Below are 17,144 nucleotides of genomic sequence, written 5' to 3'. Positions count from 1 at the left end.
ATCCTTAGTTGGTCGCAGGAGTTGCCTAATCTTAACTGATGTTCCAAAAACAGTTCGTACATGGTACATACGTAAGATTTTAGCAATACGATCCGTCGTGTTATGTATGTAAGGTAGGTAAGCAGTTCCTTTTACATCTTTTTTCTTAAGAGACGTCCGATTATGTGCCGATTTCAGAACCCTTGAGATCAAAGCTCTGCTGTAACCGTTGCTCTCAAAGGTGGTTCTCAAGGTGTTAATTTCCTCTTGTAGATCTGACGCTTCACAAATCCTCCTGGCCCTGGTAGTCAGAGTTGTAAGGATACCATGTTTCTGGGCAGGGTGATAGTGAGAATCTGCGTGGAGATATCTATTGGTGTGTGTAGGCTTACGATACACGCTGTGTCCTAAAGATCCATCCTCTTTCTTGGTGACGAGAACATCTAAAAATGGTATCTTTCCGTCAGATTCCATTTCCAAGGTGAAACAAATGGAACGGTGCTCTTTCGGCTCAAGAAGCCAAGTATTCCATCTATGAACTAGAGGGTTTTGCTATCTTGTTTGCGCTAGAAAAGTTCCGCCTTTATCTGGAACATGTCAAGTTCGACTTGGAGACTGATAACCAAGCCTTAAGTTGGGTCTTAGGTAGGCCGCGTCGTACTGGTCGTATAGCCCGGTGGGCCATCCGAATTTCTGCCTTCCAATTTGACGTTAGGCATATAAGAGGTACTGAAAATGTTGTGGCAGACGGACTAAGGCGTATGTTTTCTCTTGAGGTAGAGACCCCTGAACAGGTTTATCGTTCTTCACCTCCCGAGTCCATACTACCTGAGGTTAATGCCATTCTAACAGATGCTCCCATGCTCTTTAGGGATCTTGAGAAAATTTAATTTGAGAATATTTGAGAATATTTAATATCAACGTGAAGTTCCGACGCTGGCCCCTATCATGGAAACCCTTTCTTCTAGGGAACATGTTGTCCCTTATGTATTGAGGAATGGTGTTTTATGTTGCCCGTCGAGGCATGATCAAAAGATGAAAGTCGTAGTTCCAGCTCTTCTCGTACCAATGATCTTCAAGTACTTCCATGAGACCCCACTAGGGGGGCATTTAGGCATCTTCAAAACTCGAGAGAAGATTCGTGAAATGTTCATATGGAAGGGTATGGACGGAGAAATCCGTGAATTGGTAAAATCTTGTAAATCATGTTGGCTTAGTAAACCCACCATGTCCACTAAGCAAGGGCTTTTGTCTTCTCATCAAGCGTCCCGCCACATGGAACGACTCTATATCGACTACGTCGGACCCTTTCCCCAGTCAAAGGGGAATGCCAATAAATTCATCCTTGTGTGTGTAAATGGCTTCACTAGATTTTCTTGGTTATTTCCGACTAAGCTGGCTACCGCTCAGTCCACCATTTCTTGTTTAAATTCCATCTTCGCTTCTTTTGGTCTGTGTCAATATATTGTTTCTGATAATGCTAAGGTTTTCACATCTAATCTCTTTCGTAAATTCTGTTTTGATCTGTCCATCTCTCATGTGACTACTTCTGCTTACTATCCTCAACCATCTCTAGCTGAACGGGTCAATCGTAACTTGAGGTCGGCTCTTATTGCCTATCATCATGAAGATCATTCTAGGTGGGACACGTCCCTGCATTGGTTAGCTTTTGCTTTGAATTCGGCGGTTCATGAATCTCATAAGTTTACTCCAGCTTCGTTGATGTTCAAGTTTGTTCCCAACATGCCGCTCTCTAACCTTTGGTCTCTTAATGATATTCTACCCGAGACAATAGATCCAGATAATATTAGAGATCTTTGGAAGAAGGCCACGGCCAATCTTAAAATTTCTCATGAAAAGGTTAGGGAAAGATATGATCGTGGACGGAGGCCCACCAACTTAAAGGTAGGAGACCAAGGTATAGTTAAGAATTTTGTTCCCGCGCCCAGATTTCATGGGCCGTGCATCATTTTAGATTTCCTTACCCCGGTGACGTTGGTACTAAGCAATCCAGCCACCGAGAGGATATTTAGGGTTCACCTGTCGCAGGTGAAACCTGTATAATTTCCGTGCTAACTTTGTCTTTATAATTTTGTAAGAATCCTGAAGGTTATATTTTTAGTTTCATTTTAACCCTCTACTGCATACTGTTGCCTTTAGACAACAAATAACTTTTCACATGTATAAATGGATAAACATTGTAGACAGAGGTAGTTTTACGGCACACCTTCAACTGTACAATCAATTAAACACATATCCCAGTGATGCCTTGTTTCTTTTACATAACATAAGTCAAAACAGCCCTACAACCAAAGGTACTCCTTCCACCCCGTCAACATCCACGCGAACCAACCATCGTTTATTTTACGTGGGCCCTCCCCATCACATTACCACAGGCTTCAGGAGTACCTCTGGCTAACCTCAAGGACATTACCGACCTACGGTTCTGCAAGTTGTACTTGCGCCTTGCAGTACGTACCCATGGCCAGTAGGTAGTAATGTTCGGTCTTTGAATGTTGAAAGCTTAGCGTAAAATCGTGAAAAATCGTATATATATATATATATATATTCAACTATGGCAATCCACATCACATATGAGTGTTAAGCTATTAGCCCCAGTTAAGAATTGCTGGTACATGTAATACATTGAACGTATGTTGAACATTAAAGCTTGAAATTTTCTTCACCAAACGAAAACGAAAAACAATTCATGCCGTAGAGGGTTAAGGCCTTCTGCCCCTTATAGTTTTACATTTGGTTGAATCTGCTTTGTATAAATTTTGTGAAACCTTCCTTGAAGTTACTCTGCTGTCCCCTCCATATGGCCATTACCACGCTCCCGTCTCCTGCTAAATCACACCAGTGACATTAAAATAAAAGTAATGAAATAAAAGTTTCCACGCCGCTGGCCCCTCAGCCTCAACCACAAAGACAGTACCCTAAAAACATTTCTGTTCAGCAAGAATTCTGCCACCGAGATCTTACTGTTTTAGTGCCCCCGCAGCCGTGCGGCGCCGTTCCGCCACTGAGGTGGGGTACGGGCCCACTCCACTCCAGCGACGTCAACCTGTGTACGGCGCGCCGGAGCCCTCCTTCCGGCCAAGGCTGATGTGCGGCGCACCACCCGCAAGCTACTTGTGGACTGTAAACTAACGTCTCATGTGCGGCGTGCAGCACGACTACCCCTCTCATAGTGCGGGAGAGCGGTATCTCAGGGTACTTAAGAGGTCCGAGCGGCCTCCTCTGGACACAGGCAGCGGTGGCAGGTCTTGTCGTCAAAGTTAAGCGACAGATAATGTTTTTCTTCAGCTACATGGACACTCTATTTCTGCTATTAATACGGCTTTGCTTCAAATCAACATTTGGTGGACTTAGAAATTTTTTTTCTTCCAAGAATTAAAGTTTTTTTTTTTTTTTGGAATTCAACTACTACAACCATAGAGACCTTTCATCAAAAGCTACTACAAAGAAATTCCAAAACTGGATTTTATTTAATCCCTCTTATATCAAACAACTTCTGAGACCTTCGACTATTGCAAAGTTATATTTCTCTCTTCTAAATTCTTCAACTCATCAGCAAAACTTGGACTTAAAAAAAAAAAATTGTTGTTTTCTTCTGTGTCACCCCTTGGAAGGACATTTGGGGGTGGGGGAGGTCTGTACCGGGCGGTACACCTCCACGCCGCGAATTCAAATATTGCGCCAGTTGAAACTTCTCTACAGGAGAAAGCCTGAACTTTAACAAACTCTATTAACTCAACGGTTTCTCGGAAGATGTCACTACTGTAAATTTGGTAATTTTGAAGTGTTCTGAACTGTGTCTATTTTGATTTGTGTTTGTTTGCTCCGTATAAAGAAGTTTGGACATTCTCTAACAGATGTCGCTACCAGAACTTTGATAACGCACTCTGGTGTAAAGGAATGAACTTTCTTGAAGAAATTTAGCATTCATAAGTTTTTTTTACTAAATTTTGTTCTGTGGTTTGGGGGTTGGCAACAGTTATGTTTTCTTTCCGCCTGTTTTGAATTTAACCAATAACTAATTTTTGTAATTAATTTCTGACCAGTAGTGTCTTTCTGTCTCGATGTTGATGTGTAACTTTTAGCGACCCAATAAAATTGAGGGGGTGTGTCTACTCATTCTTGAAAGGTCTCGAATTGTCCACGAGGGTATAAAAACTGCTGATTTTCTTGTCTCGGGGCCACTTCAGTAACATCTCTCTAGCCCTACACCACGGGGCCGGCATATCGGTAGATACCGTTGCGCTTTCTTGATGGATAGTGTACGGCTACGATGAAATAAACATAATACATTTGTATCAAAGTCACGAACAAAGCGTTAGGATAACTTAACTCCCACCCTCCATTCCCGTCCTGAAAATTGATTTAATACACTGCAAGACTCTCAGTTGCATGTAAGGATATTTTCTGTAGGCAAATGTCACAGCTAGTTTCTTCTGCTAATTGTACCAACTTCCTGTTTTTTTTCAGTTTCAGACTCACTTTAGTACTGCATAATTTCTTCGGTTCAATAGAAAATTGTGCGCCCGAGGTTACTGATTACAAATGGAGAGACATTCTCTTTATTTAATGAAAATATTTTTGTTTCCTTCAAGGGCGGTTCTAGAGATAGCGACACAGCAATATATATTTTCATAGATGCATAAACAGAAACGATAATAGTAATTTGTCAAACAGCGTACATCTCCTCAGTTACCCTCCGCAACAGCAAATATACTGTGGATAATACGCGCCACTTTGCGAGATATCACAAGACATTTATTACCAACGCACCTAGCGGTCAAGCCTTGCGTTAGGAAGAAGGAGTGTAGTAGCAAATACACTATAGACAATACTGGACACTTCCGCATTCTCCCATACTAAACTGCGAGACATGTTGACAGTGGCGCATCTGGTGGCCTTACCTTAAACGCAAGGTTGTAAGATTGAAACTACAGAAGTTGCATGCTAAAATTTATAGAAATAATGAAACTATATAATTATGTATACGTTGTTCTACTACGAATGATGAATGTTAATGCTGATAGAAATACTGAAACTCAATAATGATTTCGTTTTGTCCGAATTCTTGGCTTTATTGTCAGCGCTGAGGCCTACACTTCAGAAGGTCACGAATTCGATTCCCGGCGGGATCGGTGATTTTAATCGCGTCTAATTATTTCTTCTGGTTCGGGGAATGGATGTTTGTGTTTTTTCCAACACTTTCCCTTCCGTATTCTGACAACGCACTACACTTCCATCCGCCACAGAAACATGCAATAGTGATTACTATAGAGCGTTCCAACCTTAAATTGCAGTACAGTGTAGATGGAGCGCGCTGTTGCGAAATCGACTCGTGAAGATCACGCTCGAGTGTGACTCAAACAGGGAGTCACAGTTCCACATTTTTCGTTTGTAATTTTGTAATTTTAACTTCATTCATTCATAAATTAATATTTGTAGGATGGTAAAATAAATACAACGTACCTTAATCACTGGCGTTGTTCTCAGACATTGGACGTACACCTTCTATCCTTTCTGCAAGGCCTGATGTTCCCGCGTTGTATGAACCGGCTTCGGGAGATGAATTGAGGATGATACGGACGATGAAGAAAGTCGTATTAAAAAATTTTCATCGTCGACATCGTCCTGTAATTCGCCTGCTTTCCACAAATCTCTTTCATTTTTCTTTACTTCGTTCACGTAATTTGCCCAATTGTCTTATGTTTTTATGGCATAAAATGTTAGTTCAGCATTATGAACAAAACCATGTTCATTACCCGCGTGGACTAAGGCAAATCACGGTCCTCGGCTTTTCGGTGGCCTAAGTCCCGAACTCACCCCTTCAATGGCGACTTGCCGTGCACTTTTCACTGTCGTATCCTTCCATTCTTTTGTCACTGTCTGCCCAATATTTACCCACGATTCATCTGTGTAAATTATAGCTTTATTTTGTGCCCTCAAACATTTTATCTCCCTTGAGATATCTGTGCCTCCAATTAATAATTTCATCGGTTTCAATGAAAGCTGCTTTATTACCCCGTCTTAAATAACGGAAGCCTATAGCATGTAAGAAGCGATACAACGTAGTTTTGGAAAATCGTGGCAAAGAATCTTCTCCATTTACCCGACTCAATCACGTTCAATGTCGGTGGTATGTTAGCAAATAAAAGAGAGTGAACCACCCGACGCACTCCACTTTGCACAATTTCTGATCATATTTAATTTTCCTTGCATTTTTCTGCCGTCCTTCTCTTTTTTTGCTTTTTTTGCGGGAGTTCGCAAAGGACCATGTGTGTGTGTTCCTTCCTTATAGCATAGATTGTTCTTTCGGAACAACCTGTAGCTTTAGCTCTTTCACTGACTGCGCTGTTCATAGTCATAGTCTTTAAAAAATAATCCAGGATACTCATTATAATATTGCATTCTTTTCCCCTGAGTTTACCTACGGAACGTTTCTTTTTAATTTGACGATCCATTGTACATCCTTCTGCACTTTTTCTTCGAACTAAGAACCCCCGCAAGAGCACAAACTGACAACTACACAGACTACACAAACACAACAAACACAATCCACTTGTCCTCAAGAACTATACATTTATTACTGATCTTGTCCGGCCCCATGGCTTAAATGATTAACGTGCTGGCCTTTGGTCCAGAGGGCCCCGGGTTCGATTTTCGCCTGGGTCGGGGATTTTAACCTTCATTGGTTAATTCCAATGGCTCGGGGGCTGGGTGTGTGTGCCGTCTTCAGCATTAGAATTCATCACAGGTAGGGCCACATTCTTATAGACGCGCAGGTCGCCTATGTGGCGTCAACTCGAAAGACCTGCACTCGGCCTCCTCAGAGGCCACATGCCATCAAATATTATATATATCACTGATCTTTATATAATCAATCTTATAATACTGATAAAATGAACACCACTGCACACGGCTGTCAGTATATTTAAAAGCTCAGCCAGCCGAGTCACTCGTGAAACGTAAACAAACGAGACGTTCTCCCTGTCATAAATTAAGAGATAACGAGATAAAGACTTGAGGTATGATTTAAAAATAACTTACATATCCGAAGACCGTTTGCTTTGCTTTAACCACGCGATGATCCTTCTGCACTTTTTCTTAGAAATTAGATCACCACGCACGAGCACGAACTCACGAACCACACAAACGAAATACACTTGCCCTCAAGAATTGTACATATGTCACTGATATGTATTTAATCACTATTATACATACTACTGACGAAATGAGCACTGCACTGCATGCGACTGTCTGGAAATGTTAAAAGCGCACGTTTGGGAGATCATTACCGTACTTCAGCCAGCCAGACAGCCAGCCAGCCGAGTCACGCGCGAAACCAAAATTCAAGGATATATTCTTCCTGTCACAAATTAAGAACTAAGCAAGATAAGAACTTCGGGATTGTTTTAAAAATAACTTCCATATCTGAAGACTATTTGCCTCGCTTTGACCCCCCCATGTAAATTCAATAGGAAAGGCGCTGGCCAGCGACTGACTTTTTTGTGCCTGCACATAAAATTCCCGGAACATGACTGAAATAAACGCATATAACGGCATTTTGTTATTTTTTAAATTTAAAAATAAACTTATCTACATCGAGCTGAAATGTTTCTTTACCAGCAGTGAAAAAATTATGAAAATTATGAATATAAAATAGGAGTTATGACATGATAAGTTCTATGCAATGAAGATTTTGCATTTGGCGAAACTTTCCATTATATTGCCATTTTCACACTAAATTATTTTTTTACATTTTTTTTGTTAACGGCATCAAATGCGCCTTGAAATTCTGTACACAACACGATATTCACCCATTTTAAACGATAACATTCTGATTTACGGATATTTGGCAAACCCGCTGCATTAGAGTAGGACGGCGCTACCCGCAAAACACGGGAGAAGGAAAGAGACGGAATTATCCCATTACTGCTGTACTGCAATTTAAGGTTGGAACGCTCTATAGACCTTGGATTTTTAGGTGCTAAAATGTCAAATAGGTTCTATGATATTTTTAGGCAGCCTCAATTTTACGTATTTTAATATGCATCAGTTAAAATGACATGTTCAATCAATCAATACTGATCTGCAATTTGGGCAGTCGCTTAGGTGGCAGACTCCCTATCTGTTGTTTTCCTAGCCTTTTCTTAAATGGTTTTAATGACATAGAAAAATTATTGAACATCTCCCTAGGTAAGTTATTCCAATCCCTAACTCCCCTTCCTATAAATGAATATTTGCCCCAATTTGTCCTCTTGAATTCCAACTTTACCTTCATATTATGATCTTTTCTACTTTTAAAGACGCCACTCAATCTGATTCGTCTACTAATGTCATTCCACGCCATTTCTCCGCAGACAGCTCGGAACATACCACTTAGTCGAGCAATTCGTCTTCTTTCTCCCAGTTCTTCCCATCCCAAACTTTGCAACATTTTTGTAACGCTACTCTTTTGTCCGAAGTCACCCAGAACAAATCGAGCTGCTTTTATTTGGATTTTTAGTGAAAATATGTTTGTTTCCTTCGAGGGTGGTTCTAGAGATAGTGACACAGTAATATATCTTTATTTTTCTAAATTGATAATAACTCTTCAGGGGGAAATATAGAACAAGTTTCCCTCACCACTTTGCTGCAAACGTCACATAATATAATTTTATCATCCGATGTGGAATGGGGAAACTCCTGTAACTTTTAAATTAAAGGCGATTTGGAACCTGACACTTCCGGCATATTTCACATTCGTATCCGCTGCACCATAGATCTGGAAAAAGCGGTAGCAAATGAAGGATTTTCCTTTTATTTATTTTGTTTTAATTTTCTTCATGTAATTAATCTAAGAATACTTGACAACTAAATGCTAAACCTAATGTGATGTTTACACTAATATTTTACAATATTGGAATTTACTTACAATGTTTTGTCTCGAGGAAAGCGGAAGAGAGATTTCTATAGCTGAACAAGTTCAACGTTATTGCAGCCAAAAGCAGCACAAACGTTACCTAACCTGGTCCAGTGTTTGTATGATTATAATTCCAAAAACATTTGTCAGCGGATAAGTTTCATTTTCACGGAAATCTTCTTCTTAACGCAAATCCAAGATCAAAATTCACACTGCATAACCTGATCGCTATTTACTACTAATGTCAGTTTTAAGGTCGTTCCGCTAGGTGCGCTGGCAATCAATGTCTTACGATATCTCGCAAAGTGTCACATGTTCGCTATAGTGCATTTGTAAATTCCGTCTGGACCACAAGCCTTTTTGTCTTTCGTTGTGTTTATTACATGTTCTACTTCTTCTACCGTAAATGGATTTAAATTCATCTCTGGATACTCGTCTTCATTTAGCTCTTCTGGTCGAGTTTCTTTTGCTTGCAAGACTTTGCTAAAATGTTCTTTCCGTATTTTAATCGGGATGTTGCTCGGAAAATGTGCTTGTTTGGGCAGTACTGCTTTGTACCATTGTTGTTCTGCCTCTTCTATTTGTTTTTGCTCTTCTTTGTCTTGAAACATTTCTTTTACTTTTCTGTTTATTGTTTTATAATTCTTTCTTGCGTCATTATATTTTCATAGGGATGTTTCTGTTGGCGTTATTCTCGCGCATCTCAGTGCCTTCAGCGTGTCTTTCCTTGCTATATAGCAGTTGTGATTAAACCAGGGTTTCGCTCTTCGATTTTGTTGATTATTATATATGACAGTATATTTGATACATCTTTCTAAATTGGCAATGCCATTGTCTATATTGCCTTCATGAATGATTTCAGTTATTGCATCTGTGTCCATTTCAGCTAATCTAATTATGTCAACTCTTCTCCCCCCTCTTGGGTTTTCCTTTTTCATTCTCGGTCTTTTGCAACTCTTCCAGTTTTACGATAGTGTCCGCTGGTAGGTGCTTCCTTGCAACTATATTTAATAGTACCTTCTGTTGCGTTGACCTTACATTGCTGAAAACTAAATCAATTGTGTTACAACCATTTACACATATGTATGTTTTAAGAGTCTCTTTTATTTACCGTTATCAAGCCTTCGCTTTCTAAATACTCGACTAAGTTCTCAGATTTCTTTTGACTAATGTCAACTCTGCAGTTTAAATCTCCCATTAATATGGTTCTTTCGTTCCGATGAATCATATTTATTGCTCCGAAAACTGCAAGGAGAAAGTGAAGAAATATTTCCTGAATTATACGCTACAGATACTATGATCAACAGAGAATGGATAAAAGCCAATTATGCAATGAGACGACATTTTATGGCGCGTTTTGCTGTTCATGGTTTTCACCACTGTATCTGCACGAGAGACATCTATCACCAACCGAATGAACTATGCATATGCAAACTTTGTGATAACCCATTGTGACAGATATCACGCAATGACATATAAGCGCAGAGAAATATCTCTGACAAAATGCAGTGAAAATGCTTAAGAGTATGTCCTCTAATTATGCACATTGTGCGAAATTACATTAAATTATACTGTATTTGGTAGTAGTGATACCGGTGAACTGGTGTTATGCGACATTTTGTTGTTGGATTTGCGTTAAGATTAAGCTTTTCGTAAAAATGTAATTTATGCGAGGACAAAAAGTTCCTGAAGTTACAAACTGACAGGCACTGAACCATGTTTAGCAAGGTTTGTGCTGTTTTTGGCTGCAATAACTTCAAATTTGTGAGGCTATTAAATTTTTCCCCGCTTTTCTCCAGACAAAACAATGGAAGTGTTTGTGAATTCCGCTATTATAAAATATTAGCGTACATAACACATATTTAACATTTATAACTAGTGTATTTGACTGAACGGACACATTGACTGAGTGAGACTGCCAGAATGTCGTATACGCGCTGCAAATAGGTGACATTAACAAGAATATGCCCCTGCTACCCTTCGCCTCAGAACATGCTATAAGTACGCGAACCTTTTCTTGATACCCAGGCCCCGATTTCAAGTAGTTAGCGCCGTGGGCAAACAATCTTTAGCCGCCCCCCTCCCCCGCTCGTTTTTCTGTACCTCTAAAAAAAATTGTTTACAAATTAAATAATACAGTTTTCAAGATTATGAGTTTTTAAAGAATCTCGAAGGAAACGCTATGTAACTAACACTCGTACTTAGAATTATGAAACTTCGCACACTGATTTAAAATACATTGTTCTTAGCTATAAACATTATTCAGTTAATTTACATGAAATGTTTTTGAAAAAAATCCATACAGTATACGTTCCCAGTTGACTGTAAATACAATAACCAATCTCTTATAACAACGTCTCCATTAGGAAGAGTACTCTTAAACATGTTCTGAGACAATGTTCTTTTACCATCATTGTAAGTTCGCAGAGATTTCGAAAAATCCACCATTACGTTTTTGTTTTGGACAATGTTTAATAATATTCTCAACTACTGAATTTAACCTGACATTCCAAGTAGCAGGATCATCTATAGAAGATTAATTAGATAAGGTAACCTCAGGTTGTGATTGTGAAATAGTTCCAAAAACACAGGGCTGATCAGTCTGTATATCTAGGCCTTGTAAGTCTTCTTGTGTAAAGTTAAATGGGACCGATGACGAAGTTGAAGGTTTTGTTAGGTCATCTTGGCATTCCGAAGTTGGAGTTGAACGAGTCAAAGTAAGGAACTTTCCCATTTTATGCATTTTTTAAAAGTAGTTAAAGTTCGTCAATCTGCGTTTTACCAGGGCGTGTTTTTTGTTGTTGTTGAGGTTATCAGGTTGATGGTGAGCGGATGTAAACAACAATAAACACACGAACCGTCACGAGCCAATGACAGACAGGGCTGTCTAGGCTAACACGGTTGCCAAGCCACCAACTACAATTGCCCACCCAACACTCGCACGAGTTAAATAATACCTTTCTTATTGTCTGCGGTTATTAAATTTTATGAAGAAAATTTAAATATATAGATTAAATTCAGGTTTTTAAGTTAGAATAGTTTAAATTGTTTTGTATAGGCTAATAAAATAATTGGAATAATATGTGGAAAGTAAAAGTAATTTGAGTGTAATGAATTTAAGACGTAATTCACGCTGGCCATAATTACTCGATCCGCCGGCCGCCGCCCCTCAAAAATTGGCGCCCTGGGCAAATGCCCAGTCCGCCCATTTGTAAATCGGAGCCTCGTAGTCTCGTCCGCGACATCGTACTGTACGGTTCGTTGTGTTCGAGGTTTCGTGTTCGGTGTCTGACGTTTCTAGAACTTACTCCTGCGTTCGAGTGCTAGCTTGCGTGTGATTGTGAAGTGGTGGCATGAGTTCTGATAGTGGAGGTACTCGGGACTTTCATCCCGCGTCAAATAGTAATGTTGAACGGGAAGAAGTGAAAATGGATACAAACGTGAATGATAGTTCTACTCCTACCCCTTCGTTACAAACTTCGACCCAATGCAATACTAACCCTCCCCTTCCTGCTCAACCTCCTAATACTAGTGCATGTAATTTATACCCATTAAACTACCCAGGACCATATCTTGTTTTTGTTTCATCCGAACAAGGTAATAACATTGGCAACCTACACCCTATGGCTATAGGGCGTTTACTCCATGAAAGGAACTTTCCTGTTAAATCCATCCAGTATAAAGGCCGTAACAGGATTCAGGTAAACTTTCACTCTCCTAATCATGCTAATAACTTTTTGCAGAATAAGTTCCTTGATACACACAAGTTGCATGCCTTTATTCCTCACTCCAATATCTTCCGCGTAGGCATTATACGCGGTGTTGAGAAAGATCTAACTGAATCCGATATTCTTACTTTACTTCAGAGTGACGTCAAAGTTCATTCTGTTCATCGCCTACGCCGTAAATCCCTCCAAGATGGTCAGGCAGTATATCTACCTACCGGCTCCGTAAAGATTGTTTTTTGCTCCAAAACGTTGCCCAAATATGTTTCAATCTATCATGTAATGTTAGAAGTCAATCCCTTTATATTTTACCCCATTATTTGTTCCAAATGCCAGCGTTATGGACACACCATACGCAATTGCCAGTCCACTAACTTTCGCTGTCGCAACTGTGGTTTGAATCATCCTACCTCAGACTGCCTTGCTAATGTCAAATTATGTGTACATTGCAATCGGGAACACGAAACGGGTTCATCAGATTGTACTGTTCATCAGAAGCAAGTGGAAATCAAAAAACTCATGTGCACTGATAACATCTCCTTCTCAGAAGCTTCTGCTCGACTATTTCCACCTACTTATTCTGAGTATAATAACATTCAACAATTTCCTCCCCTACCCTCTCAACATCCTTCTCCAATACCAGACGCCCCTCGCAAACGCAAATTCACACAAGTGATTGTTAAGGATTTGCCACCTAAACCTTCTCCCGGATATGATAAAGCTGGGTATCTCCAGCTAGTGCAATCCACTACATCCTCTCGCCCCTATCAGAGTTATCAATACCCCATTCAACCCAGTCAGCCAACTCCCACAACATCGAGCCCGTCAATGCCTCTGCAACCCGCACATCATCCCCCAACAGGTACTACACTCCCACAGCGAGAACATGTTCAACAGTGTGTTCTCAATCTTCTCATGCAGCTTACTCAACTAATTGGAGATCACCCCAATATCTTACCAGTTATTAGTCAACTTCGCGAAAGTTTACACCTTATCTTTAATAATGGTAGTACGCATCCTTCAATGGAATGCTAGGAGCCTACAAAATAAACAATACGAATTCAAAATTCTCATGCACGAACATCTCCTCATATAGTCGCTTTGCAAGAAACTTGGTTTTCTCATACAACTAACTTTTATTTTCCAGGATATTCTATCGAACGCCATGACGGACCAGGATTTGATGGTGTCGCACTTATGATACATACTTCGTTATCGTACACTCCATTACATCTACAATACATAATACCAAATACCTATTCCCTAGGACTTATATATCAGAACACATATGTTATAAACTTGTATAATCCCCCTGATAACTACATCTCTTTTGCCCAATGGTTCAAATTTTATAATCAGTTTCCACCTGATACCCAACTGTTGTTTTTGGGAGATGTCAATATTCATCATACTCAGTGGGGAGCCCCGCTCAACACCTCCAAAGGCACACAGTTCTTACATGCAGTAACTCAACATAATCTCTTGCTTCTGAACGATGGTTCCCCTACCAGGCTCACTCCCCCTGGTTCGTTGCCTAGTGCAGTCGATCTATCACTTTGCCGCAACTCTATTGCCTCTGTAACCACGTGGCGGGTACTCAGTGACACTCATACAAGTGATCACTTTCCTATCCTCATTACTTATGGCCACGGGTATATTAGTAAAAACCCACTTAACGACCATTATATCGCTCCGCTACGTTCCATGAAACAGTTCAATGCTTCGTGCTTTAACTCCTACATGGTAACCCAATTGGAGACCTTCCCTGTAACAGAATTATCCTATCACTCACTGCTCAAAATAATAACACAGTATCTGGACCTATACCATCCTTTTACACCACCATCAAACTCCATGACAACTGGTGCCTCTAAATTAAAGTGGTGGGACAGTGAATGTCACCAATTAATCCTTAAACGCAAGAGACTCTTCAAAATTTATCGTAAAACTCTAACCCCTTCACACTACTTTCACCTCAAACATCATATTGCTCATATCAGACGTGTATTCAATCACAAACGCCGACAGGCCTGGAAAACTTTTATATCCTCTTTCCATAACCATATTTCTGCATCTCAATTATGGAATGCTATCCGTGCTCTCACCCGAGCTTCCACTCACGTCCCACGCCCTCAAATCCCGCCGACTATTCTGAATGACTTTCTAAGGTCCCTCACTCCAGATCATGCACTTCCACCTTATACTCCAGCTATCTCTGCTTCCACTCGTCCGTGTCCAGTCCTTTCTCGTCCCATCACTCTCCCTGAGCTCACGTCCGTTCTTAACTCCTGCAAATCATCCACTCCCGGTCCTGATTATATCTCTTATGCTATGTTGCAACAGTTGCCGACCAAAGCCCTACACGTGCTTGTTCAGTACTTTAATTTTATGTTACATACTACGACTTCTCCTCCCGAACACTTTTTTCCTAGTCTCGGTTCCAAAGCCTCGACGTCCAATGACCTCCCTTCACAATATTAGGGGAATAATTTTGCCATCTTGTATACGCAAACTATTTCTTAAACTCATGCTCCAAAGGTTTCTCTGGTACTTAGAATATTATTCCCTCCTTCCCAAGTATCAGTATGCTTACTGTAAAGGTCGAAATGCTCAGGATGCGATCAATATGCTTATAATAGACATCTTATTAGCTAAATCTCGAAAAGAACACACTATTGCTGTCTTCCTCGATATACGAGGTGCCTTTGATTCCGTCCCCCTGAATATGTTATGGGATGTGTTATCACAGAAAGGCATCCCAACCACTTTCATAACTCTTCTACGTCATCTGTTAACGTCTCGCACTCTAATCTTCAAACCTCCCCTCACTACGCCATCCCCTCGTCAAGCTACTGTCGGCGTCCCTCAAGGTGATATCTTCAGTGGAATACTGTTTGCTTTATATTTATCCGGCCTCGAGCAACTTGCCCTCCAATCTGCCCGAATTCTTATGTATGCCGACGACATAGTTCTCTACTTTTCCCATAAAGACGTAGATGTTGCTCGCAAATGCATAACACGACTGCTCATTCAAGTTCAGTCCTGGTTACACACTCATGGGTTCTCTTTATCACCCGATAAATGCTCTGCAGTAATCTTTACTACCAAGCGGGTTTACAACTCCGTGCCTTTACTGTTCGATACTTATGAAATTCCCATACGTTCGCACCATAAATATCTTGGCATTATCCTTGACCGTAAATTACAATTTTCCCAACATATACAACACCTACGCAACTGTACTGCCACGTATATTAACCTCCTAAAAGCCATTACACGTCGTTCCTGGGGAGCTGATCCTCTTACAGCAAAATTAGTCTACTGCTCCACCATCCGTGCTCGTTTCGACTACTGTGCACATATAATTGATCTTGCACCACCATCTGCCCTTCAATCCCTCAACACAATTCAAAATCAAGCACTACGAGTTTGTTTTGGTGCGTTGTCTACCACACCTACTAATGCCTTATTAGTTGAAACTGGTGACCCTCCTCTTCTCCTTCGACGCAGATTTTTAGCATCTAAGTATCTCCTCAAACGACTTCTAGTGCTCTCCAATAACCTTCTACCCAAAATACAATTACTCGCTCAATCATTCTCAACACCCATCACACATCCTTGCCGAGCCCCTGCCTTAATTTGGGCATTTGAGTCTGTCTCCCCTTTTAAATCTACTATTATTCGTAGTCATGTGCTACCATACTATTCTGTGGCATACGACGTGATTCAATATACTCCTACTATTATTCATTCTAAAGAATCTTCTTTTGCTATGCTCCCTTACCGGCTTTCATTTTTTCCTCTACATTCTAAAAAAGTTCGCATTTCATCCGCTAATGCCTGTCCCAAATTTTATACTGATGGATCCAAAAATTCTTGTGGTGTCGGCGCTGCTTTTTATTACGAACAGACTCAGTATGCTGAATTGTTTCACTTATCGTCCCACTTTTCTATTTTTTCGGCTGAACTCCTTGCCATACGACAAACATTACTGTACATCAAACATTCATCCATACAATCTGCTAATATATTCACTGACTCTCTCTCCGTGCTCCAAACACTAAAATCTAACAAGTTTACGCTGAACTGGTATGTTTATAATGTCAAACACATCCTCTTCAATTTACACCTCATTTGGATACCTGCACATAAGAACATACCAGGCAATGAACGAGCCGATCGCTTAGCGAAAGAGGCTTCCCTCTTATCTACAACCCCAGCTACATTTTCTGTTCCAGCCACAGATTTCATATCTCTCCTCAAATCACAACAACGACAAATATGGCAAAGCACATGGACAACCTGTGCATGTCAGAAGGGCAAATTCTATCATAGTCTCCAACCCATACTACCTACTACTTTCTGGTATCAACACGCCACCTACACTCGTCGTCATATCATCAATATCATACGTCTTCGCTTTAATCATTCTCTTACACCTCTGTATAAATTTCGATTTCGCTTACAACCACATCCCCTATGTCATTGTGGATCTGTAGATGCTGATATCAATCATCTCT

The sequence above is a fragment of the Anabrus simplex genome, chromosome 1 (assembly GCF_040414725.1).
Source record: "Anabrus simplex isolate iqAnaSimp1 chromosome 1, ASM4041472v1, whole genome shotgun sequence".
In the NCBI taxonomy this organism is placed as follows: domain Eukaryota; kingdom Metazoa; phylum Arthropoda; class Insecta; order Orthoptera; family Tettigoniidae; genus Anabrus; species Anabrus simplex.
The sequence above is the reverse complement of the archived record's forward strand: the minus strand, read 5'-3'. Positions refer to the sequence as shown.